Source organism: Mus pahari, chromosome X (genome assembly GCF_900095145.1).
Source record: "Mus pahari chromosome X, PAHARI_EIJ_v1.1, whole genome shotgun sequence".
Lineage (NCBI taxonomy): Eukaryota > Metazoa > Chordata > Mammalia > Rodentia > Muridae > Mus > Mus pahari.
Genome location: NC_034613.1, coordinates 34643423 through 34654627, shown reverse-complemented (window position 1 = coordinate 34654627; position 11205 = coordinate 34643423).

The following is an 11205-nucleotide window of genomic DNA, read 5'->3' as shown; positions in this document are numbered from 1 at the left end:
CTGCAACCCTATAGGAGGAACAACAATATGAACTAACCAGTACCCACCAGAGCTGTGTCTCTAGTTGCCTATATAGCAGAGGATGGCCTAGTCAGCCATCAATTGTAGGAGAGACCCTTTTTATTGAGCCCTTGTTCCACATTTTCTGTATCCATTCCTCTGTTGAGGGACATCTGTGTTCTTTCCAGCTTTTGGCTATTATAGACTAATATCCAAAATATATACAGAATTCAAGAAGATCAACTCCAGAAAATCAAATGACCCTATTAAAACATGGGGTACTGAGCTAAACAAAGAATTCTCAACTGAGGAATAACTAATGGCTGAGAAACACCTGAAAAAAATGTTCAACATCCTTAATCATCAGGGAAATGCAAATCAAAACAACCCTGAGATTCCACATCACACCAGTCAGAATGGCTAGGATCAAAAATTCAGGTGACAGCAGATGCTGGAAAGGATGTGGAGAAAGAGGGACACTCCTCCATTGTTGGTGGTATTGCAAGCTGGCACAACCACTCTGGAAGTCAGTCTGGCGGTTCCTCAGAAAATTGGACATAGTACTACCGGAAGATCCAGCAATTCCTCTCCTGGGCATATAACCAGAAGATGTTCCAACCTATAATAAGGAAACATGCCCCAGTCTGTTAAGCTGTGACTTTTTATTAAGAAATGGAGTCTATTGATGACCAGAGATATTAAAAACAGATGATTTTTAGATACTTTTTTTTTTGTTTCTAGAGGTGGTATTATGTATGATTCTCTTCTTTTGGGTTTGTTGTGAACTTTTTAGTTTCTTGTGTTTTCTTGGGTGTAGTTGCCCTCTTTGTGTTGAATATCTTTTTCCAATATCCATGTGGCTGGATAATAGAAAGACAGTATTTAAATTTTATTTTGTCCTGGAATATCTTGGTTTTTCCATCTATGATGATTGACAGTTTTGCTGGGTATAGTAGCCTTGGCTGCCATTTGTGTTCTCTTTGAGTCTGCATGACATTCTGGCTTTTAAAGTCTCAGTTGAAAAGTCTGACATGATTCTGTTAGGTCTGCCTTTATATGTTACTTGGCCCTTTTCCCTTAGATAGAGAAATTCTCTCTTCTATCTATTGTATTCTTTTAATATTCTTTCTTTGTTCTGTGTATTCAGTGTTTTGTTTATTATGTGATGAGAAATTTTCTTTTCTGGTCCAATCTATTTGGTGTTCTGTATGTTTGTTGTACATCTATGGCCATCTCTGTTTTTAGATTGGGGAAGTTTTCTACTATGACTTTATTTTAGATGTTTTCTAGCCCTTTGAGTTGGGATTCTTTACTCTTTTCTATTCTTATTATCCTTAGATTTGTTCTTTTCATTGTGTCCTGAATTTTCTGGATATTTTGGGTTATGAGCTTTTTACTTTTTGTACTTTCTTTGACCAATATTTTCTATGTTATCTTCTATGGCTGAGATTCTCTCTTCTATCTATTGTATTCTGTTGGTGATGTTTGCATCTGTAGCTCCTGATCTCTTTCCTTAGTTGTCAATCTCCAGGATTGACTCCATTTATGCTTTCTTTATTGTTTCTATTTTCACTTTTAGTTCTTGGACCATTTTGTTCAATTTCTTCACCTGCTTGACTGTATTGTCCTATATTTCTTTAAGGGATTTGTTTCTTCTTAAATGCTTCTACCTGTTTGCCTCTGTTTTCTTGTAGTTATATAAGGGAGTTCTTTATATCCTCCTTAGTGGTCTCTATCATGTTCATGAGATGGGATTTTAGGTCATTATCTTGCTTTTTATGCATATTAGGGTAGCTAGAGCTTGCTGTTGTGGGAAAACTAGGTTCTAAAGGTGTCAAACTGCATTGGGTTCTGTCACTTATGAACTTGGGCTTGCCTCTGGCCATCTGGTTCTCTCTGGTGTTAACTGGTGTCTCTGACTGGTACTGGGCTTCTTGGAGGTAGGTAGAGCTCTGTGACCTGAGTTAGAGCTGGTATTTTTGGAGGCAGGCAGTATTGTCTCTGGTTAGTGAAGGCCTCTCTTGTCTCTTGTTAGAGCAGACCTATGTATACCTGCTTACAGCCGACCTCCTATGCCCCTGGTTACTGAGTAATTCCTGGGAGGATCTCAAGCAGTAGTATATGGATGAGTGTCAGGCCACTGGTCGGGCCCACAGTAGGGAAGTGAGACAGAAGGGTAGTAGAGCTCTGGGATGGGGGGGAGGGTAGGTCCTGTGTCTGTTGGGCTGTGTGGGTGTCCAAGCTGGTATAGGTGTTTGGACATAATTCTCACCTGTATTCTTGGTCACTGTGGACCTCCTGGCAATGCAGGCTGCAGTGTTTGAGTGGGTATTGGCCAGGCCACTGATCTGCTAAGCACAGAATTTTATATCTGTCTCAAATTCCGAAATAATGTCTTGGGTCTTAGTGCTTCAGTTAAATATCTGCCTAATACTGAAGAATGAAAGCAATTCTTTTGATATATTGTTTCTTGTTCATTATAATTTATTGTGAGACAGAGTTCATAACATTCCAGACTAGCCTTAGTCACAGTATATAGTAGATGATAACCTTAAACTTCACATTCTCTGTCTCCTCCATCTAGGTTTTTGGATGAGAATTATCTAACCATATAAAATTACATCCAGTTCATGGTGTACTGTAATTCAAAGTTTTGTGCTTACTAAGCACACTCTTTCCCTAATCCCTAAAAACAATATAAAGATGTGTTCTTATATTCACAGATAAGTGTAGTCTTCACCATTGATACAGAAATTTCTCTTTGCAAAAGACAAAGACCATTAAAAAACATCATGAACCATGTAAATTTCGCTTTTATTTCCTCTGGTGTAGTATGAGATGAGAACAGTACCCAAACTGTGTGACTTCATGGCTTGGGCCTTTCTAATTCTTTTTGAACTCTGACTAACTGTTTCAACTCAGTTGTGCTGTCCCAAACTCCTCTCCAAGCTGACTGATTCGAACAAACATCACTTGGTTTCTGACTGAAATGGTCTACTTGGCCTTTAACTAAGTCTGGTTTGTTTTTTTTTTTTTTTCTAGTCCTCTGGCTCCTTCTTATTCTGTCTTCACTGAAGGCTAGCTTGTTCTCTCTACAACCTGTCTCTGTAAAAATGTCACAGCAAACATTTCCTAGGAGCTGAACTCAACCAAACTCAACTGACTCACTGAGTATGCACTGCTCTTAGGAAGCCTTTCTTTCCTGTCTGTTCTCATGAGAGTTAGGCATATCCTATCTCTGACTCATTCTGTCTAATCTTTCTCTGATTCATTACTTTATTTGCCCCTCAGTTAGGTGTTGCTTTCAAACATGACTGCTTCCTTCTACAAACTAACCTTACCTCCACTGCTAGGGATTAAAGATGTATAATAAAGATATATCTGTACTCAGACAGAGGGAATAAAGGTGTGTATGTACTAAGGACTTGTCTGTATTCCAGCTGAATCACATAGAAGGTCTTTCGATGTGATCAGTTTCCGGAGCAGCTATGTTGCTGGATTAAAATTCCTCTACAAAACAAAATACAGGGCTGTGGAAAACCGTCTCTATGGATGCATCTACAAAACATTCTCACAAATACAGCTCAGGGAACATTTTAGAAAAGGGAAAGGAAATTTGTAAAAGTCAGAGGAACAGGGAGGTTGCTGTGAAATTGTTTTTCCTATGGGTATTAAAAACTATACCCACAAATTTTCATTGTCATGACTGTTTAAAGAAGGCTTGAACAGAGATGGAACCCAAGGAGTTTGAGGAGAAGCTTATGATGCCTCAGCCTTGTGCATAGAACTGTTGACAACTAATAAATGCTGAATCTTCTCCATTGAAGAGTATACTGATTGATAAAACCAAAGAGATGGCCCTGAAAATATACATACAAATAATATTACCAGACTAAACAGGTTGTATTTTGGAATGCATACGTATGTATTTATGTACATATATATTTATATAGTATGTCTTAAGTATTTCAGGACTTTTTAAATTTTATTTTAGTTTCCAACTTATCCTTAAGTATATGTAGAATATAATTATGCTCTTTCATTTGAACCCATTTTATAGTATACGAAAATTCATAGCATTGTGATATTTTATTTTATCCTATATTTTTACAAAAAGTTTAAAATACAGAAATATATATCAATATAAATACATATATTATACAACCTTATATTTTATCACATTACTTAGTATGTTTTCTATATTCAGAGTAGCAGGGAAACTTTGAAGCTTTGAGCTTTGTATAAATTTATACCTATATGTTTACATATACATATTATAAAATTTTAATAGTAATTAATAACTTTTATATATTTTAATATAACCTTTTGGCATGACTATAACAGAGATGATATAACATTGGTTTTTAAAATGGCAATGAGGCCCTACACTCATTACCAGAATCATAGCTACATTCACAGGATTGCACTACCTATAGACTTATAAAGTCTGAGAATGAGTAATTTCCTTTATAAATGATTCCATCCAAAGGAAAGTAATTTTCAAAATGTACAGATCAGTTCCTCCAGCTTCCATTAACAGGAGTCCTGTCTCATTAAAAGTGCCACAGGGTTCATATTAAGTCATGTGTAGCAGTGAAAGGAAATCAATGGATGCTTAGAAATTACCATGTTTTCTTTCTTTCAAAGTTTTGTAACTTAACCTCATTCTTGTTGTAAATAGAATATATTGCCCATGGGGAAATAATAATGGATGTTATACTATGATGACAATAAGGATCACAAATGAAGGTACAGATGGCCATATCTTCATAGATGAACACAACAAAGTTTTACATTCCATCCCAACTCTTTAGAACATTTTTCTCCACACAAGATTTATGTCATACCGAGAACAGTTCTGCAACTGTTTCAATCATCTTAACACAGACTTGCTCATTTGTCAAAGAAAAGACATAAGATCTGAAGAACTGAACTCTGCATCTTAAGCATTTTAAGTCACAGGGGATATAGATCATATCTGTTCCAACTTTTGTTGAATAAGAGGTGTGTGACTCAACCTATATGTTAGGGAGGTAAAAGGTATAACCTAACATTTTTTAATAAAAGAAAACTTGTTATTTAGAAACAATATCTACCAAACCATCCTAAAATTAGAATGAAGCAATTCCTTAAAGTATTTTTTAAATAAAAGAGAAAGAAGCTAAATTCACCAAGGAGTCATTACCACATTTGTTAAGAACATTTGTTTATTTTCTAGTAAGAACAATGCATAGATTTAATATTTTGTTCAACTATTAATTTTCCACTAGATAATTTGGATTAATGTCTTAGCCTCTTGGATTTTGATTACCTCATTCTTAGAAGGAAAATACCAATGCCAAATTCTATGGTAATTTAAAAGAGTAAATGATATGACTTAAGAAGCAAAATATAATTATATGATAGCAGTATTTATTTTTGGTCTGTATATATAGTCTAGGCTAGTGCTCAGCATGTAATTTTCTGTTTAAACTTGGGATTTTGGCCTTTATCATAATGCCAAGTTCCACCATGTATTTAATAAATTTTAATTTATGTTAATTATTATGTAGTAATATATAATATATTTATGTAATAAATATTAAAATTTTATAAAATAAATTAGATTTGTTTTAATAAAATAATAGTTGCCTGATGTGGTGTTCATTGCTTTTCACTCTTCTCTTTAGCTTTCTAAGTACTGACACTTTCCAAGAAAGATTTTTTTAAATCACAGTGTAAGAGATTGGATTCTGAAAATACTGAATTTGCAGGTTTGCTCAGTCTCTCATGAGTGTATAGTCTTCAGAAAATTAATTAAATTGCCCTGAGCTTTGGTGTTCTCATTTTTATAATGAGGGCCAAAATGATGCCTACCCCATAGGATTTTTAGAAGAATTCAGGTGAATTGTGTGATACCACATTTCTCAGAAATGTTAACAATTCTGTTCAACAATGCATCATGCCCATATTTTCAATGATGCATCCTGATTATATTTTCATGTTGGAAGTTTGACCTGCTTAAGGAAAGCTTTGGAAGCTATTTTAATAACGACTGGAAATATGAACCAGCAGAATTAGAATAACCTAGGAACATAATAGAAATGCAGACTCTCAAGGTGCTATTCCAAATCCAAACACACACACGCACACACACACACATGTTACAGAATCCATTTTGAGTTACTTGTTACTTGTATGTATGTATTTGTTAGGGGAGAGGTGGCAGATAAAACTTGGTATTGAATTACCAAGAACTGGGTTCATCAATGAGAAAGACTGATTCACTCTCTCAAGAGTCATTGTCTATAACTATTAATCTGTGATAAGGCCTTGTGAGAGATCTCCCATTGATATTTGTATGTCAACTGCCCAGAGCTTGTTTAAACAATCACATTCTTTAGAATTTATTCATGTAACTTTCCCATCATGTCTAGAAGACACAATATCACAGCAGAATTCCTGGTCCTCTTGTTCTTAAATATGTCTTCCATTTCTGTGTGTTTCCTGAGCTTTATAGGTGGGATGTGTGTCATAGATGTATCAACTGTACTTGGTTTTCTGTAATAGTCTCTATAATGTGCCCAGTTTAACATTACAAACTCCATTTTGCTTTCAGATGCCATTTTATGATTAACTTGCCCTCAGAGTGAACTCAGCTACTGGAAAAACCCCAACTTGTGCTAGGAACCATGTCACCCTGGCAACAATCACAATTCTCCTGAGCAAATAACCACTCCACCCCTAGCAAAAACCAATCAGTTTTTAAAGGGAAAGTACCTAATATCTAAAGGAGATTGATTAAACTAGCAACCATTGTTCATACCAAGCTGAAAGCATTACTAGCTAATAGAGGTGTACCATGCAAATGTCAACCAATCATGTAACTGCCAAGTTCGAATGTTCTCACTCTGTCACAACAACCATGATAAACAGGCAAGGCTTGCACCAGCTTAGCACAGTTCCACTATGCTGGAGAGGTTGAAGGATCAGAGCTTGAAATTGAATAAAGACTAATTGTTTTGCATATGGAGTTGGATTCCTAGAGATGTCTGGTGGTCTATGGGGTCTGTAGCAGTATATTTTCTAAGGAAACTTTTATTCTGTTTTGTTTCATTTTGTGTTGTGTTATTTTGTTTTGTTTTCTTTGTTTGAGACAGGGTTTCTCTTTGTAGCCCTGGCTGTCCTGAAGCTTACTCTCTAGACCTAGCTACCCTGTGACACACAGTGATCTACCTGCATTTGGCCCCTATGTGCTGGGATTTAAGGCATTCATTACCAGTCTGGCTTAGAAGGAAATTTTGATGTAGCAGTCCTGAAACTTTGTTATAACATTTGTCACCTGGAGACTTTCCCCCAATATTTTACTGTGTTTATATGTAGAAAAAAATTAGACCACAATATCAGATTCAGAAAAAGTTTTAATGCAGTCCGAATGACCAAGTCAAGTCCAGATGTCCAGAATTTTTATTCTCACCTTTCTGGGACTGATTTCCCTGCTGGCCAGGATTCCTGCAGGGGATCCCTGCAGGTACCTGCTTCCATAAGCTCACATTGTTTTTGGAGTTGATTGATGCTCACAGAGCAACATTCATTTGAAAAAAAAGCCCTTGGGAGTTATATTATTTTATGTTTACCTAAATTTAAATGAACTTATAAAAGTTAGAGTGATATATCCCAAGAGCTATATACATCCTAACAAAAAATTCCTGGTTTTTTTTGCTTGTACTCAGAATGAAAAATACCCCTTGAGAGACTGTTTTTTGAAGTTCATAGATGTTTCCCTATACCTTTTAAACTTGTTCAAATTTAAGAAGATGTAGCATGGGCAGTAGTAGTGGTTTTACCTAATATGCTTACATAATCAAATTCTGAAAATTTAGATATGCAATGAGACAGAACTATAATGTGAAAAATATATGTATCAAGGAAATCAACATTAAAATTCTAATTTACCTCTGACAAATTAGAGGATTTTAAAAGAAAAAAATCATTCATTTTAGTACATTTCTAATTTACAGAAAAAAATTGTCAAGATCAACCCATGGTTTTCAGTCATGACATACAAATCAAAATGACTAGAATGAGGTTTTAGAAATATGTGACCACTTTGAGACCTACTCCTGATGGCTCTTATTTATTAACTTTTATGACAGTGTCATAGAACCACAATATGAAAATCTTCACAGATGGGAGGAATGATAACCTGGATATTGACCACCTGTATGAAAACTTAAGAATCACCACAGAGTAGGCACAGATAATGCCAATTTTAATGATGCAAGAACCAGATTTCCTTGAGCATGGAAGGCTTACAGCTGCTATTGTCAATATTATTGTAGTAATGAATCATGTGTAGGTCCTGATGCATATCTTTAACTTACATATTAAAACTCCTTTCTGATCAACTAATTTCAGAGGAACCTTACTGATCTCAAAGTGCCACATTATGCTATACTTCATTTAAGTCTAAAAAATCTGGATAGTTTCTAAAAGCAGTAAGAGCTTCTTGTGAGTAATCTTTAAAAAGAAAATCCCAGTAAGTATATTCCTCTTTGATAAGAAACATGGTTTTTGGCGGGAAGTCATGATGCACGCCTTTAATCCTAGCACTTGGGAGGCAGAGGCAGGTGGATTGCTGATTTCGAGGCTAGCCTGGTCTACAGAGTAAGTTCCAGGACAGCCAAAGCTACACAGAGAAACCCTGTCTGGAAACAAACAAACTAACTAACTAACTAACTAACACACAGGGTTTTTACATTGTAATCTGAAGACTCCAGAGCAGCAATGTATGTTTCAGAACATCATAAATAAAACTATTTAGCCTCTTTTATTAAGGTTGCTAGTAGCATAAAATATGAGAGCATTTCTTGAAAAAAAAAAAAAGAGGCACAAATGGCCACCAAGAATAAGAAAATGTTAGAATAGGGGTAACTAGAAGAAAATATAAGTTTATAACAAGTTCTGCAAGTATAGATCGAGTACCAAAATACAATCTTAAGAAGGTTTGTAATTCTAATACTTAATCTCACAAGTGGTAAACTACTGCCCACAACTGTTAATTATTTTTGTCAAACAATTAGAGGGAGGATATAAATTTTCCTACACACATAAATAATATGTGAGTCAATATCTATAAGATTGTATCTTGATTTGCTCATTATTCATAGTATATATACATTGGATTATCATATTGTACTCCGTAAATACATACAGATTTAGCCATTAATTCAAATTACAATTAAAACCTAGACCATTTATGTTACATGTTTTAAAGACTGATAATATAAATCGTTAGGAGAGCACTTGTCCAATATAGACAAAGCTCTGGGTTTGATTTCCAAGTGTGTGTGTGTGCGTGTGTGTGTGCGTGTGTGTGTGTGTGTGTGTGTGTGTGAGAGAGAGAGAGAGAGAGAGAGAGAGAGAGAGAGAGAGAGAGAGAGAGAATACACATAGACGGTGGGAAAATTGTTTCAAGATAATAATATTAAGCTATTAAAATGCATCATGTGTCCTTTGTGTGTTTTGAGTGCTACCTAAACACTTTCTTATGTCATGCAATGCTAATGAAATCCTGAACTAAAAGCCTGAATGCATAGATAATATGGCAACTAGATACTTTATCTGAATTCAGCCCCCTGCCACCTACTCTCTGGGTCTTAATTTCACACCTATAAAAAAAGCACTGTCATTCTAATTTTGAGTGGCAAATTTCAAAGTTTTTTCTGGAATGACATTGTTTAAGTTTTCAGTTAATGCTCTCAGAACATGGATTCCATGAAACAAATTCATTCTGATTTTTTCCTTTTATAGTCTCACTTGCCCTTTTTTGTCTGTTGTCTACCACAGAAAGAAACATGGAGAACAAGGCTAGTGAAACTAATAAAATTAAAAACTATTTTGTACATGATATGTATCCATAGAATCCAAATTTTTAGCTAATCTGGATTATTGAAAGTACATATGTAACAGTTATTGTTCCAATTCTCCATTGAGAGAAACATATAGTAACACGGAGAAACAGCAGGAAAACCATAGGCTGGATGTAACAGGGATATAGTTTTTTACTCTCCAAGAAAATATGAAATATTTATTGTCATTAACACAAGTATCCTGTTTACCATTATGTTAAATTCATCATTTATTATAACATAGACTACTTCAAAAATACAAGGCTAAATGAATGTTTATATTCCTCCTCATTATCAAAGATTTCCACTCAACAGACTAATCGAAGAGGGGAGTTTAGAAAAGCACCATTGAGACATAAGCTTAGCATATGTGACCAAGATTAACTCGCATATGTGACCAAGATTAAGTCCAAATTACTACAAGGGAGACAGAAGAGAAGTAAAATTAATCTGCACCCCAGCAAGGGATTTTAAAAAAATGAGCAGAAGGATTGATTAAAAAAAAATCTCCAAGTGAAAAAGACTATTTGAACAAAAGCAGCACTTGAACAAGATGAAACAGAATACCCCAGACAGAATAAAAATGGTATTCACTGGAAAGCTGATGCTCCCCAAAGAGGGAAACTCCCCAGAAACACAGAAAGAAGATAAAGGCAGAAAGAATCAAAGTGAACATTAAGAATATTAAATTCTACTAAATGAACAAAGTGTTTGATTCACAAATAAGCACAGTAAGAAAGCTCTCTATTAAGCAGAAGTCAAAGAGGCACACATGCCCACTCATAATTCAACACTTAACTATGATCTTATTATTTGAATTCATATCATGGGACTATATTGAAAGTGAAATAATTGGTCTCTAAAAATGATATGTGCATGCATGCATGCACACACACACACAAACACACACACACACACACACACACACACACACACACTCACACATTAGTTTGTGACATTGGGATATGTTAAAATATCTACATAGAAATATATAATATACTTCACATACATTCCCCATACATATCTAATTGCCATCCCCTTTGCCATCTCATCACACACTTATGCTGAAGTTGCCTTAGATAGCTTTTCTTAAAATTTCATGTCATATATGCACATTTTGATGGAGATTGCATTGAATCTGTAGATTGCTTTTGGCAGGATGGCCAGTTTTACTATATTAGTCCTGCCAATCCATGATCATGGGAGATCTTTCCATCTTCTGAGATCTTCTTCAATTTCTTTCTTCAGAGACTTGAAGTTCTTGTCATAAAGATCTTTGACTTCCTCAGTTAGAGTCATGCCAAGGTATTTTATA